Genomic DNA, 16,396 nt, shown 5'->3' on the forward strand with positions numbered 1-16,396 from the left:
GAAGGGGGGACAAAAAATGAGGGAAGAGAGGCGATGGGTGATGTGAAAGAGGGGGTGAAGAGGAAGAGGAAGATGGGGAGGAGGAGGGGAAGAGGAAGAGGATGATCAGGAGGAGGAGGGGAGGAGGAAGAAGAAGATCAGGAGGAGGAAGGGGAAGAGGAAGAAGGGAAGGTAGAGGGAAATGAGGGAAGTTGGAGAGGGGCGAAATGTGAAAGAGGGGCATCGAGAGAGGAAAATGGAAGGAGGGGACACAGAGAGAAGAGGGAGAGAGAAGGAAAATGAGAAGAGGGGAAGAGTGAGTGGGGAGGGGAAAGGCAGGGAAAAAAGGAGAGGGAATGAGGATGCGCACAGTGGGGAAGGGAGAAAGCAGGAGAGAAAAAGTAGGGAAGAGAGTAGAAGGGGAGGAGGAGGTGGGAGAGGTAAGGGAAGAAGGAGAGGAAACTGATGAATGAAATGGTGTGTGTGTGAGAGAGAGAGAGAGAGAGAGAGAGAGAGAGAGAGAGAGAGTGAGGGGAGAAAAGGGGGGAAAGAAGAGGGGGGATAAGGAGCGGAGGAAACGAGGCAACTGCTGAGCGAGGCATGAGGGGAAGGGGAAACAGCCTGGAAGGGGAAGCGCCGCAAGGAACAAGAGAGAGAGAGAGAGGGGGGGGGAGGGGAGGACATTAGGTACAGAAGAAGAATCCAAGGAAGGAAGTGAGATAAAGTCTGCAGATGGAGAAGACAAGCGGGGAGGGGAAACTAAAAGAGAATGGATGCAAAGCGAGGAGAAGGAAAACAAGAAAGGAGAGACAAAGGGGAGAAAGTCACACAAAAGAGAGAGAGTATTAGGCCCAACGTTACGAGAATAGCACAGGAAAAGACGAGAAAAATACCCCACTAAGTTTTTGCCCTTTTTCTTCTCTCATTCCTCTTTTTTTTACCTGAAGGGGGTAAATGCAGCGGTAAGGAAGAAAGCCTAGGAGATATAAAGGCTTGTAAGAGTTTAGATAACGTGCTTTACAACGTGGCGAGGAAAGTGGGGAGGGAGGGGGAGAGATGGAGGGGAAGAGAGGAGCAGGAGTGGGTGAGACTGATGGAGGGGTGGTTTGGGGAAAGGAGGAGGAGCTGGAGAGACAGATGGGTGAAGTCGTTTGGGAGGGGGAGGTGTTGGAGAGATGAGGATGGGGGGTGTGAGAGGGGAGGAGTGGAGGGAGATAGATGGATGGGAAGAGGTAGGTTGGCGGGACATAAGAGATCAAGAGGCGTAGTAGGGGAGACGATGAAGAGAGAGTAAGAGGGAGGGGATGGAACGGGAGGGGAGGAGAGGAATGGAACAGGAAAGGAAAAGGAATGGGACAGAAATGAGAAAGGAGCGGTACGGAAGGAGGAGAGAGGCATGATATAAGAGTGATGATATGAGGGTAAGAAGTTGAAAAGATGGATTAGGGTGGAGGTGCGGGGGATGTGGAGAGAGGGGCGAGTTGGGGTGAGAGGGTAGGGGATATAGAGTTGGGGAGGAGGCAAGGGGTGGGAGGAAGGTGAGGTGAGAGAAGACTGAGACAAGGGAAATGTGTTAGGATGGTGGGGGAGGGTATAGGGGGTAAAAAGGTATGGGATGGAGAGAGAGCGAGAGAGAGAGAGAGAGGGAGAGAAAAGGAAGAGCTGGGATGGAAGAGAAAGGGAGATGACATGATGTTAGCATGGAAAAGAAAGGAGAGAGAGAGAGAGAGAGAGAGAGAGAGAGAAGAACGAGGTACAACTGAGTTGGGGGAGAGGGAAAGAAAACAGAGAAAGGGGTGGATGGCAAGAGCGAAGAAAAAAGATAGGTTGTGTGAATGAGAGAAGAGGTGGAGGGAGGTGGAGGGGAGTGGGAGGGAGGAAGGAAATAAGGACAGGAAAGAGGTATGATTATAGGGGGTAGGGAAGAAGAATGAGAGACAGACAGACGGACAGAGAGAGAGGGAGAGAGAGGGGGGGAGGATGGACATAGGGAGATATGATACGGAGAGAAGAGAGAGGGGGAGGAGGGAGATAGGGAGATATGATACTGAGAGAACTATACAAGAGACACAGATATCTTCGAGACAGATACACAGAAACGGTTCTACATGAGAGAGAGAAGACATAACCAAACCTATACCAGAATTACTGTACACCTACACCAAAGCAAAAAAAAAAAATTAAGTCAAAATCCAAAGAAGAAACCGAAATCAAATATAGTGTGTATATATATATATATATATATATATATATATATATATATATATATAAAGATAATTGCGTGAGTCTGCCCACTGAAGAGCAGGAAAGAATGAGAGAACAGGAAAAAAATGCCACCACTAAATTGGTAATCCGGGAAAGGTCAAGGCAACCAGGAACTCCAACGCCGGCTGACTGGATGGCTGGCAGGGGAAGGAAATGTGGAAGGGAAAGGAGGAAATGTGGAAGGGGAAGGAGGAAATGTGGAAGGGGAAGGAGGACATGTGGAAGGAGTGGAGGAAAATCTGAAAGGGGTGGAGGAAATGTTTAAGGGATAGAATAAATGCGGGAGAGAGAGGAACTGTGGACGGAGAAGACAAGAAGTATGGGAGTGGGCAACGTGGAGGAAGAAATTTTGGAGGCAAGGCTAGGGTAGGAGAGGAAGGAGAGGGATAGAGGAAGTAAAGAAAAAAGTGAGTGGGATCGTCATATCCTACCACCCCGACCCATCACCATGTCCCCCACCCTTACCCAGCCCCTCACCACCTCATTCAGTCTTATTTTATCCCTCATCTCCCTCCTCCACTTTACACGCCACTCCCTCCCTCCGTCCACTCCTCACTCCTTCCCTTCACTCCTCACTCCTTCCCTTCACTCCTCACTCACTCCCCTAACCTTCCCATCCCCCAACCCTCTCCCCACACCTTCCCCTCACCCCATCCCAGACCGAAGTAAAAAACGAGGGACTGTTTCTTTCCATCAGGATTTGGTATTTTATTAGGACCACTGACCATAACTCTCTCTCTCTCTCTCTCTCTCTCTCTGTTTCTGCATGTATGTGTGTGAGTGTGTATTTGTATGTATGTACAGTATATGTGCGTGTGTATATGTATGTTTGTATGTGTGTAAATATATGTGTTTAGGTGTGTACATGGATATAGAAGTTCGTAGATGTTTGTCTGCTATTGTGTATGTGTATGTATTTACTCACCTGTATGCTTCTGTGTATTATGTATGTGTGTAAGAGTGCATGTGTGTGTATGTTTGTGTACGTGTATGTGTGTCTGTGTTAAAGGGGGATGCCACACTTCTCCCCCATCCATCACCTTCAAAACTCGTCCACTGTGGCCGCACCAAACTCACCCCTTCAACCCCATTACCCGTTACACATTCATTGTCAATAATTCCTTTACACCCCTGGCCCTCCGAGCTGATGAAGCCAGATTACAAGCCATCTAAACTGCTTGAATAGTTATGTTATTTCTTCTCATTAAATTCTGGGAGTTTGGAGATGGTGTAAAGGGAGTATTGATTGCAACTGTACAGTACATATTTTCCTTGTCATATCTCTAGAGGGATTGTGAAGTTATCTACGAATATTTAATCCTTCACTACGATGACGTTTTTCACTTTATTCTCGTTATCAACAGACGAGTTTATTGTACTTTGTTGAGATTTTTCGAAATGGGGAGGCAAGATATAGTTTCCATTAACCCCTTCGCTACCAGACGCCCCCTCATAGTTGAATAGAATCGTCAGAAATTAGCAACGATATAATAAAAAGTGTGTCATGGTAGTCAGGATGTTAAAGATGTTAGCTGAGTTAGAGGGTAGTTAATTCCTGACATGCTGAAGCTCCTTTGGCCCACATTCTACTGAATAAAATCGTCTGGATTTAGCCAGTATGAAAATCTGAAGTTAATGATACCATGAGACAGTTAATATGTACAGATTTCAAACGCTGGATTCTAGGACTCACCTTCAGGTGAATAAATTCGCCTTGTGTTATCAAAAATATATTGCTAAAGTCGATGCGACCATGAGGAGTGTTAAAGTGCTACTCTTGTCATATCTATCAAAAGTTTATGGAAAGTTTTCTGTTCAAACTGTTTTCGAAGTTGAAGAGAGTAATGGATTCTTATTTTTATGTGTCAAAAAAGATCATGGAAGCTTTTCTGTTCAAGCTGTGTCGAAACCAGACTGTCAGGGAATTAAATATATGCGAAGTCGTGCTGTTGTTTGGGAAGTTACTAAAAACAGCTTGTTACTCTCTCTATGTTTATATTGCTGTGTCCCTACAAAGAGCATGGTGTTTTTTTTTTCTTTTCTTTCATTCTTTTTTTGTTGTTTGCCTAAGTGCGGGCGGGTAAAATGCAAATGTGTATGTTGCACCTGACTTACTCTCATAGACCTCCACGCCTCCCTCCCTGCCTGCACCCCCCCCTTCCCTTCCCCTCTCTTCTCTTCTTCTTTCTCCCTCCTTGCCCCCTCTCCTCTCCCACCTCGCCTTCTCTTCCCCTCTACCTCTCTTCCTCTTCTTCAATCAGTTAATCCTTCCTTTCTTCCCCTCTTCTCCTCCTCTTCCACCCATCATCCCCTCTTCTTCCTCCTCTTCTTCCCCTTTCTTCTCTTCCTCCTCTTTTCTCTTCCTCTGTTCATCCACTTCTCCCTTCCCTCTCTTCTTCCACTTCTTCCCCATGCTCCTCTTCCTTCATCCATATTTCCTGTTTTCCTCTTTTCCCCGGTCCTCGCTCCAGTTCCTCTGACACCCCAGTCCCTCTGCCCAGTTACCTAATACCCCCTCCCCCAATACACCAAGCTTAAAAAGGAGGGGGGGGGGGTAATTTAGCTATATGAGTCTGAAGTTAACTACCTATTGCAAAAAAAAAAATGTATGTTGTGCCCAGTAGATAGAGGTTGAAGAGGATGTCGGATAGCTACCAGATTATATTATTATTATTATTATTATTACTCGTATTGTTATTATTATTATTAATTATTATTATTATTATTATTATTATTATTATTATTATTATTATTATTATCATCATCATCATTATTATTCACAACGGAGCATATAAACGTTTTGATGGCCACAAAAATTAAAAAAAAAAAAAATCACCATACTGAAAGGAGAGACAGACAGACAGACAGACAGACAGACAGACAGACAGAGACAGCAGAGAGAAGAAAGACACAGGAAAAGAAGCCAACTTAATGTAGCACAAAAGTAAAGCTAAATTGGTGAGAGGTAAAATACAAGACTTAATTAGAGTTAATGGATAGAACGAGCAAAATAGATGTTAAATTTAAGCTGCGCATTCCACGAAAATAATTATACCTTAGTCCATGCTTGAACTATCTCATTTTCTCATTCTCTCTCTCTCTTTATCTCTTCGTTTCTCGTGTCTTCTTTCTTCAGTTTTTTTTCTCTCTTTTTTTTATTCTGTTTTCTGAACGTCCTTGTATTTTCTCTAACTTTATTTTCTTTCCGCTCTCTCTCTCTCTCTCTCTCTCTCTCTCTCTCTCTCTCTCTCTCTCTCTCTCTCTCTCTCTCTCAAAATAGAAATTGATATTATTGACTATTACCATTATTCTTTTGTATTATCATCACTAGGTATCTATTTACTTATATACAGTACCAGGAAAATCAAAAATTCTTCACTAAATCTTTTATAAATATCCTACAAGTAATTTACAGAAACTGGAGAAACTTGTAAATATTAATTACTTCCTTCCTCGCATCCCGGATCTTACCCGTCGCGGACATTCACCATATTAAGCGTACATTTTTTTTTACGGAGGGGTTAAAGGGCCGTGTTCTGGTACTCCCTGGCACCTCTTCCTTAGCGATTTATTTTCCAAACTACAAATTAACATGCCCTTTTTTGCTTCTTATCTCCCATTAAGATTGACATAAGTGGCATAACACACAAGAATGTAGTAACGGAGCAGAATCAGAAATAAACCGGTAAGGAAGAAGTGTTAGTAAGCTTCCCAACTGCACCAGAAGCCACCCAAGTCTCCCGTATATTTATGTAATGCACGGGAGCTGAAGGAAGGGCTTTTGAAAACACAGAGACGCATTTATATATATTTTAAAACACACTGTAGGGGAAATCAGTGAGGAATTTTTATACAGGCAGAAAATCATACGTAAAATCCCACAACCACTTCTCTCGTTCAGGACACTTGGTCGATAATTTCTTTGACTTAAATCTAGACTCACTGGAAAGCTAGGAAGTGAGGCGAGACATCCAGGAAAATTCTGAGGAAAATAATAAGAACTTGAAACACACTTAGCACTTCGGGAGACCTTTTGTGTGTGTGTGTGTGTGCGTGTGTGTGTGTGTGTGTGAGAGAGAGAGAGAGAGGGGGGTTAGGGAAGGGATGGAGGGAAAGAGAGACGGGGAGGGAACCAGCTGCAAAACTCTCTTTAAGTCCCTCCTTACCGCAGCCATTCTCTATTATCATTACCACCAGTCCCACATTTAACCTCCCCGCCCCCCCCCTCTCTCTCTCTCTCTCTCTCTCTCTCTCTCTCTCTCTCTCGTTTATGGCTGCTTAGGTTTTGTTTATGGATATTTAGCTTTCGCTCGTGGGTATTTAACTCCTGCTTTTGGGTGCTTGGATTTTGTTTTATGGAGACTTAGCTTTATTAAAACACACACACACACACACACACACACACACACACACACACACACACACACACACACACACACACACACACACACACACACTTGGGTACTCAACATTCATCCCACACGCACGCCAACGCACTCAGTCACACGCACGTCAACATACTCCCTGCGCTTCACTAATTACTCTCACTTCCCACATTCTCTCTCTCTCTCTCTCTCTAAACATATCTTTAAATATTAGTTACCATTTTCATATTATGGTCATACCTTAATGACTTATAATGCTAGAAGCGTCAATGATTTCTATATAATTTTATTCATTCATATAATATTAATATCTATGCATCATTAATTTAGATGTTAGCCAGTTAATAAGTATCTCTTTTAGGTCATTATGCTCCATTATACAGAATATTTTTAGTATGAGCGATAAAACCTTTGTACACAATATCTGGTTGTGTTGATTATTACTGTGTTCGAAAGATCTCACTTCCTACTCCACACGTACCTCCTCCCTCCCTTTTTTCTTCTGTCTCTTTTCTCTGTCTTTTCTCTACCCTGTCTCTCCTCTAACTTCCTCCCTACGCCTTCCTCCTCCTCCTCCTCCTCTCCCTTCCCCCATTCTCTTCTTCCTTTTTTTCCAGTTTCCCAACCTCTCTTCTCACTGTCTTGCTCCTCCTCTCTTCCTTCTTCCCACCCACGTATCTCACCCGTCTCTCCCCCACATCTTCACTCTTTTCCCTACTTTTTCACTCATTCCCTTTTCCCTTTCTTTTGTACTCCTCCCCTTCTCTCTTCTCCCTTTCCCATCTCCCCTTTCCTCCTCTCCACCTCTTCAATCCACACCTTTTCGAAGTTCCACTCTCCCTTCTCTACTCTCGCTTCACGCCTTTCTAGTCTTCGCACTCATGTCTTCGGGTTCTCGCAAAATCTCAGCCTCATCCTCCCTTCTCCATCCCCATCTCTTCCTTCTGTCTTTCCTTCCTTCCCCCTCCTCCATCCCTTTCTGTCTTCCTTTCTCTCCTCCTCCCTCCTTCCTTTCACACCTTTACCTGCCCTTACTTTCCCTCCAGTCCTCTTTAGTCTTTTCAGAGTTGCATCTTTGAGCTCTTGCAGAATCCCAGTGTCTTCCTCCTCCTGTTTCCTTCCCTCATTCCTTCCCCCTTTCCTTCCCCCTCTTCCTCCTTCCTTTCCTTTCCCTCTTCCTTCTCCCTTTCTTTTTCCTGCCCCTTCTTCTTTTCCTTTCCCTCCTCCACATACCTTCCTCTCACGCACCTTCCCCAATTCCTGCTCTTTTTCCAGCCATACTATCCTCAATCCTACCTTTTATATCACAGCATTCCAGTCTCTTTTCTCCATCTTCTCTTTCCTCTCTCTTTTCCTTCCCCTCCCTTCCCTCTTCCTTCCATTCCGTCCAGGCCCTTCTAACCGTCCCAATTTTTCATCTATCACAGCATCCCAAACTACTCTTTTCCTCCCTCACCTCCCCACACTCTTGTCCTCGCCCTTCTTACTCTTTCTTTAATCATTACTAATCTTCCTCAGTCATGTCGCCGCTGCATTGTTCAGCCCCCAGAGAATTCCAGTCTCCCCTCCCTTTCCTCTTTCTTCCTCTCCCCTCCCCTCCCACTTCTCTTCCTCCTCTTTTCTCTCCCACACACCTCTTACCGTCCCTGCCACATCTCCATATCTTCTCTTTCTCCCTCCTACCACCCTTCCTTCTTTCCCCCCTCTTTCCTCCTTTCTCTTCCTCCTTTCGCTCCTCCTTCCCCTCATCCTTCCTCCCCTACCACACACCTTCCTAAATCCTTATTCTTCCTCCAAGCCTTCTCCTCCCTCTCTCCACCCTCTTTTCTTCTTCTTCCATATTCCTTCCTTCCTTCCTTTCCTTTCTCGTCTCTCCCATTGTCACCTCTCCTCCATCCATTTTTCTTCCCTCTCCTCTCTCCAATCCCTGCTGATCTCTCCAATCTCTCCGTCTCTGCATCTCTCCGCCCCACAGCCTTCCAATCTCCTCTCCCCTTCACCACTTTCTCGATTTGACCCTTATCTTTCACCAGTTTCTCTCTCTCTCTCTCTCTCTCTCTCTCTCTCTCTCTCTCTCTCTCTCTCTCTCTCTCTCTCTCTCTCTCTCTCTCCTCCCCAGTTTTTCCACCCCTCTCTGTTCCTCGCTTCAACCTTTTTCTCCTATTTCGCCACTCTCTCCCTGACTCTCTCTCACACACACTCTCCCTCTTTCCCTCCTCCTCTTCCTCATACTCCCCTTTTCCCTCCCCTCTCCCTCTCTTCAACCAGCAGTTTCCCTTCGTCCTACTATCATTTTCTTCACGCTTTCTCCGCCGATAAATTTGCTTCTCCTCACAATCTCAGGCTTAATCTATAGCCCAAGGAACCTCATCGTACACCTCGTTCCTGCCAAGAATCCGTCACTTTTGGCCAGTTTCTTCTTATTGATTTGACTCATTTTCCTTTTTTTACGAATGTGTTTTCTTATGATTAACCTCGGGTTTTTTTTTTTATTTATTCATTTCCAGTCTTAAATTGGTAGTTAGGATTACGATGCATTTTACACACTTCTATAATTTTCTTTCATTACATCATAGAGGTCCGCTAAAGGCAATCAGAAGGTCCAAAGATATCTATAGAACACAATAAACAGGATTTTTTTTTTTTTAACTGTGGAATTTGATCTATATAAAAGCTAAGAAATGAAGCGACTGGGGTAAACCGCAAAGGATCCTACGGGGCCCCTTGTTGTAGGTCTGTAATACGGTGCTTCAGTGTAGACCATTAAATAGGACATCAGAAACCATAGAGTGAGAAAGCCTGCTCCCTCCTGTATTCGGACCAGCATATAACACTTCATCACATTAACCTTTTAATTGTGTCTAGAGTCTGTTTGCCTTCATCTGACGGAACTGGGTCACTCACGAATTGAATACGGTTTTAGTTGCATGAATTTTGATGAGCCTTTGCAACATAGTACGAATGAATCTCCTTGGTTAGTAATCAAATCAACCCATCAGTCTGACCGCATTGGGATATCAACCGGGATGCGAGGGAGAAGGGATTGGCGCCAAGTTATACAAAATTACTAAATACTCTGTAGTTGTGTATTAAGGGCCAGGATCTTAACATCTCCAAACCCACGACGCTTTCTTAGTTTAGTCCAGCCTCCTTCAGACGATTTTACTCAGCATAGGGGAGGCTTTTGTACTGAAAGGGAGTATGTAAATGCTGTATCTAACCTCGTCCTTGACCCTTGCGATTCGTGTCTCCGAAGTTGAGTGAAATCGTCTGGCTGCAGGAAGAATAAAATAGAAAAGACGTCAGAAGAAGTGCATAGAGATTGATCATAGTAAAATACCGACCGACAGAGAGAGACAGATAGACACAGAACATCCATCAAAAAGACCCGGAAAAATACTTAAACAGAGAGACAGACAGAGCGATAGACAGACAGAACGACAGTAAAGGTGAAGGAGAAAGAAAGGCGTCAGTTAAAGAGACACAGACGGCGAGAGCGTGAGAGAGAGAAAAAGGATGGAAGCGAATGGAAGGCACAGAATGAAGGCCACACAGAGGAAGAGAGAGGAAATTAGAGAAAAAGAGGAAAGGGAAAAGAGAGGACAATAAAATGAGAGAAAGAAAGAACGAAGTGAGAAACTAGGATGAAAGGAATTAAATAAAGGAGAAAATAGACATTGAAAACAGAAGTGAGAAAGAAATGTAAGAGAAAAAGAAGGAAGAAAGAAAGAAAAAGAAAAATACACAAATTCTAGAGAAAGACAGTGGCAGAAAAGGTGGGTAATACAAAGTGAGATGAGAAAGAAAAAAGAGATTTAAAAAAATAAACGATATAAAGAGAGAGAGAAAGGGAAAAACAGAAAAGATAAAGAAAAAGTAAAAGAAAAGGCAGAAAGAAATAGAAAAGAAAGAAATAAAGAAAAAGAAGAAGGCAGGAAGAATTGGTGAAGGAAAGAATGGAGGCAAGAGTGAGGCGGTGGAAGGCACAAAGAGAGAGAGAGAGAGAGAGAGAGAGAGAGAGAGAGAGAGAGAGAGACAGACAGACAGATAGACAGACAGACAGACAGACAGAGAAATATGAAAATAGAGAGAGAGAGAGAGAGAGAGAGAGAGAGAGAGAAACATGATGAAAATAAAGGCAGAGGTGAATCCGGAATCAGGCCGTAAGAGCAGGTCGCACCGGAAGTGTTAAAAGCCTCGCTGGGAAGGCCTTGGGGCAGGCATACTGAGAGAGAGAGAGAGAGAGAGAGAGAGAGAGAGACAGACAGAGAGACAGAGACAGACAGACAGACAGAGACAGAGAGGCAGGCAGACAGACAGACAGGCAGGCAGACAGAGAGACAGACAGACAGATAGACAGACAATAAAATCAAACAACAGCTACCGATAACAAACACAATAGTACATTTTTTTATTTTGTGTGTTTTTTTTTCCTTCGACACAAGAAATAGACTAGGGAACCCGTTCACGAAATCCAGAGTTCTACCTACGACACACCATCAAAGAGTTCATCCCTGCAGCCCTTACACCCACCATCTCTCGAGTGACAGGCAAGGAACACCACCTTCAGATCTGGTGTGGCGGTATTTGTAGGGGGTATATTAATGATGTGTCGGTGGAGTGATAGTGAAAGCAGCGATACTGAATTCAAGGAGAGTTTTTATTTATTTATTTTTGTTTTGTAACATCCTCGATCGAACCACAGTCCACAGGCGATTTGCTATGAATAATATGTGATTGGAAAGAAACTGACACGTAGCAGATAGATAGATAGAGAGAGCGATAGATGGATAGACAGATATAAAGGAATGTTGTGATAGACATCCTAAGACACAAAGAAAACAGGATGCGACTTTTCTTACTTTTTATTTTCAGTTTATATCTTGTATTTTCATCTACGTCATTCTTTCGTTCTCTCTGTTTTTCCCTCGTTAGTTCTTCACTTCATGGCTTCTCTGTTTCTCTGTTTTTCTTTCTGCAGACTATCATAGTTCTCTCTCATTCTGTCTTTCATATATATTTTTCATGCATTCTGTCTCTTGTTGGGTTTTTCTACCTTTCTTTTGTTGCCTATTTCTTTCTCTTTCCAATTTCCTTCTAAACACGAGTTCTTATTACTTTCTCTTTTTCTATCTTTTTGTCTCCTTTGTTTTCTTTGTTTTCTTAGTTTCATTCCTTTTCATTTCTTTGTCTTCGTTTCTTCCTTCTTTCTCTTCTCTGTTTCACGAGTCCCTTTCCCTCAGTTTCTCAATTTCTCTCCTTTCTTACGAGGAGGGCCGGGCGGAATTTTAAGAGGCACTTCAGGCCCTTTGCCTTTAGCGCTTCCGAAAGTTACAGGTGTGGCGGGGGAAAATGGTGTATGTGACTGGAGTGCGTAAGGGCGAAATTCTGGGTGCACAGGTGTTATAAAAGTGTGATAGGGGCAGTAGAGGTGTTAGAGGAGCAGTAGAGGTGCGAGGCAGGTGTGTGAAGTGATAGAAATGATAGATAGTTGTGATATAGATAGACAGATGTGTGTGGCTTTCTAGTATTGTCGTTCAAGATTATTTTTCCTTCTCTATTCTGTTTCTTCACTTTCTGTTTTCATATATTTTCTTCTTTGTTTCCCTTTCTTTGTCTCTTCCTCCTTTTTTCATTATGCTTGCCTGTCCCTTTTCCTCTCTCACTTTCTCTCTTTCTTACTTTCTCTCGCCCTTGTCATTTCTACTATTTTTCTTTTTTCTTTTCATTTCGTTGTTCGTCTCTCCCTGTTTCACCTTTCATCACCCACTCTTTTATTTCATTTCACCCTTTTTCATTCTTTCATTCGTTTCCCTTTTCGTCTTCTTCCTTTCTTTTGTTGCATTCCTCTGTCAGTCATCTCTCCCTTTTTCTTTCCATACCCCTCCTCTTTATCACCAGTACATTCTCTCTGTCCTTTCTCCTGTCTGTTGTTCTTTATCTCATTTTCTGTTTCATCATCTTTCTCCCATCTCCTCTCCTCTCACCCGCCTTTCTTTATCTTTCACTTTTTTTTTTTCTTTTTCCCCCCTCTGTTTTTTCACCTTCTTTTGTTGTCATCCCCTCGTTAATCCTTTCCATCACCCTCTAACACCTTGTCCTCCCTACTCGTACTCTACACATTGTCTTCCACCGCGGCTTCCCTCTTCGCTCACCACCACAGCCATCACCTCACCACAACCACCGTCTTACAAGTACCCCGACCCTCACCACTACCCCCTCTCTCACCACTACCTCCACCCTCACCACTCCCTCTTCTTTCACCATTACACCCTCCCATACCACTGTCACCTCCCTCACCACTACCACCCCCTCACCAGTACCAAACCCTCACCACGACCACCCCCTCACTGCAACCACCCGAGCACCACTTTCCCCTCATCACCACATCGTCCTCCCTCTTCTCCACTACCTCCTTCTTCATACTCTTCCATCCACCTCACTACCAATATTACCAACCCACCGTCTCTCCTCCACCCCTCCCGCTCTCTCTCCCCCTCCCCTCCTTCCCTTTTCTCTCTCGCCCTCCCCTCCTTCCCGTCTCTTTCCCCCTCCCCTCCTTCCTTTTTCTCTCACGCCCCCCCTCCTTCCCCTCTCTCTCCCCCTCCCCTCCTTCCCCTCTCTTTCCCCCTCCCCTCCTACCCCTTTCTCATCCTCCTTTCCCCTCCCTCCTCTTCTTCCCCTCTCTCCCTCCTTCCCTCTACTCTCTCCCTCTCCCGGCACCATCTCTCCTGCAAACTCCCTTCACCCCCCCTCTCTCTCTCCCCCTCTCCTCCTTCCTTCCCTTACCTCTCCCCTCCACATCTTTCCCTTCTCTCTTCCCTCCTATCCCTCTCTCCCCTCCTCCATCCCTTCCTCCGCACTTGGTATGCCTGCAGTGGTGTTATGCTGTCCAACTTTTACGGGCCGCCTTGAAAATTGCCCCTTATAAACAAGACCAGGCGGCGAGAGGCACCAGAGGCTCGTACAAAGGACCCGCCCTGGAAAAACTCGTGATTCCAGCTTTTCCAGAGAGAGAGAGAGAGAGAGAGAGAGAGATTACTGCTCTATTTTTGTCCCGTATTGGCTCAGACTTGCCATGGTTTTAGGTGTTAGAAAGATTTGTATTGTCTGTTTCCATGGCACTGTGCCTGTTCGTCCCTCCATTTATAGCTGTCTGTCCATCTATCTCACTATCACTCACACACACACACACACACACACACACACACACACACACACACACACACACACACACACACACACACACACACACACACACACACACACACACACACACACACACACATATTGTCCTAGAACGTGCCGTGTTTTAGTTTCTGAGCTGATGGTTGTCTGAGCTCCGGCCCGCATAAAGATAGGGGCGTGTGTGTGTGTGTGTGTGTGTGTGTGTGTGTGGATTTGGTGGTAATGGCGATAGTGGAGATATCAATTTCGGTGGTGATGACAATGGTGATAGTCTGGGCTTTGGCATACACAATACACCACTTACACCACAACATTTGCTACCAGTAATTCCCCCCTTCGCTCCAGTTTTCGTCTGAACCGCATAATTATATTCGTGGGTTTGCCCTTCGTGTGTCCTCTGCTCTCTGGGTTCGTTGGGATTTCTTTCACTTTCACGTTTTTCGTTTTCGTGGCTATTCTCTCCGCTTCGTGTTTGTGGTTATTGCTCATATTTCTTTTTACTTAAATTTCTTCTTCCTTTTATTACTTTTAATGTTCGTGTTTCTCCTCGTCTTTTGCTTTCAGGGGGTTTGATTCGCTTCATGTGTTTGCCTTTCTTATCTCGTTTTTGTGGTGATTTCCTTACTGTTTCCATGTATAGGATTCTTTTCTTCTTTTTTTTTAATGTGATTGCGTCCCTTTCCATGAGGATTTTACTTCTATATCTCGCGTTTTGTCTCTCGTTTTCCTCGTGTTTTTATGTGTTGTGTTTTTCACGTGTCCTCTCCTTTTTATTACATGAACCCTTCCAACTTTCCATGTTTCATTGTCATGTGCCCTCGTTTTGTATGTGTTTGTGTATGTTTTTTTTTTTTTCCTCATGTTTTTCTTGTGCCCTATGTTTTTGTGTGCTTTGTTTTGTGTTTTATTAGTATGTGACTCCTAATTTCGTGTATTGCTAACCATATATCCTCTGGTGTGTGTGTGTGTGTGTGTGTGTGTGTGTGTGTGTTTTCCTTTTGTATTTTCTTATCCTCGTCGTGTTATTTCCATTTCTCGTGTGTCCTTTCCCCGTCTCCAAGTGTCCTCTCCATCTTATAAGTTCCTTCCACTTTACTGTTTTCATGTGTTGCTAGTTTGTTTTTCTCCAACGTTTGTGTTGTGTGTGTGTGTGTGTGTGTGTGTGTGTGTTCTGTTCTTGCTGCTTTTGGATGACATTCTCAGGTTAGTTAAGACATTTAATTGTAAAGGGGACAATGAAAGAAATATCTACCCCCACCAGGTCAAAAATTCTACCTTAAACTGAACAAACTCGTGTAGAGACAACAGAAGTAAAACATTAATGACGTCCTCGTTGTGAAGGGGATAAGTAAACACCCAGATTATCCTGTCCCCATTACCATATTCGTGTTTTTCTTTGCATTTCATGATGGTTGGTCCTCTACTCGCGCTTGTGTTTGTGTTGCATTTTTTAATATGCAAAACAGTCTGCAGTATACGTAGCATTCAGTAGGAACTCGTGTGAGAAAGGCAGGGGGTGGGGGAGGAGGGCTAGTGTGTGTGTGTGTGTGACGGACAGAGAGACAAACAGGCAGACAGACAAACACAAAGAAAGAAAGAAAGAACGAGAGAGATACAGAGAGAGAGAGAGAGAGAGAGAGAGAGAGAGAGGGGGGACATATACATAGATTAGGAATTAGATAGACAGAGACGGAAAAGGGCCTGGAAATAAATATGTATCTTCTATGTTGGGGTCGGTAGCCTCATCAAGTGACAGACGAAGGATGGCAGTGGGACAACGATTGAGGCAGGAAGGGGGGAGGCGCTTAGTTATGCAGGGGGAGGCAGCAGGGGGGATTATGGTAAATGGAGGGGAGAGAGAGAGAGAGAGAGAGAGAGAAACAGACAGAGAGACAGACGGGAGAGAGAATGCTATTTCCAGAATATTTTATTGTGCTTAAGGGTGTATATATTGCTTTCATTAACCCCCAGAAATTAAAAAAAAAATCCAAAAACATGATTAAAAAAACTGTCATCGTAGTTAATGGAGTAATAGAAAGTGGAGGGGGTGGATGGATACAGGACTGGATGGAGTGGAGGAGTGGGAGGGGTGGAGTGTAGGGTTGGGGGGGGGGACTGCAGGAGTGGAATTAGGTTAGTGGTGAAAATATGAACTCGCCGTGAAAAATGTAACTGCTCATAACTGACTGAGTGGGAGTGGAGGGAGTGGATGGCAGTGGGCGGAAGTATGGGAGGGATTGTAAGGAGAGCAAATAGACAGAGAGAGAGAGGGACAGAAATAGAGAGAGACGGAGGGGGTGGAGAGGGGAGTGGTTGGAAGGTTGGGGAGGGGAAGGTGGAAGGGTAAGAAATGAAGTGGAGGGAAGAGAGGGAGGTTATGTAAGGTGTGAGGGAGGGGAGCTCATCAGAGGGAGATTATGATAAGTGAAGGGGTGGAGGCAGTGGAGGAGGCCATCAGAGGGTGGACTGCGGAAGGGATATATGGAAGGTGGAAGGGCGGAGGTGAGTCAGTCATGTAGGAGTGAGTCAGTGGAGAGGTTTGGGTGGTTCAGTGGCAGAAGTGAAATCAGGTCAGTGGA

The 16,396-nt window shown here is 44.4% G+C and overlaps 1 protein-coding gene across 1 annotated transcript in view; it reads left to right on the forward strand.

Annotated features, from left to right (window-relative positions):
* The window catches only part of Stacl (SH3 and cysteine-rich domain-containing protein), an 852,472-nt gene that overhangs the window by 701,137 nt on the left and 134,939 nt on the right, over nucleotides 1-16,396 (forward strand). The gene's annotated exons all lie outside the window — the stretch shown is intronic.

This window comes from Coenobita brevimanus, chromosome 55 (genome assembly GCF_032717465.1).
Source record: "Coenobita brevimanus isolate Jiangsu-jjx chromosome 55, ASM3271746v2, whole genome shotgun sequence".
Lineage (NCBI taxonomy): Eukaryota > Metazoa > Arthropoda > Malacostraca > Decapoda > Coenobitidae > Coenobita > Coenobita brevimanus.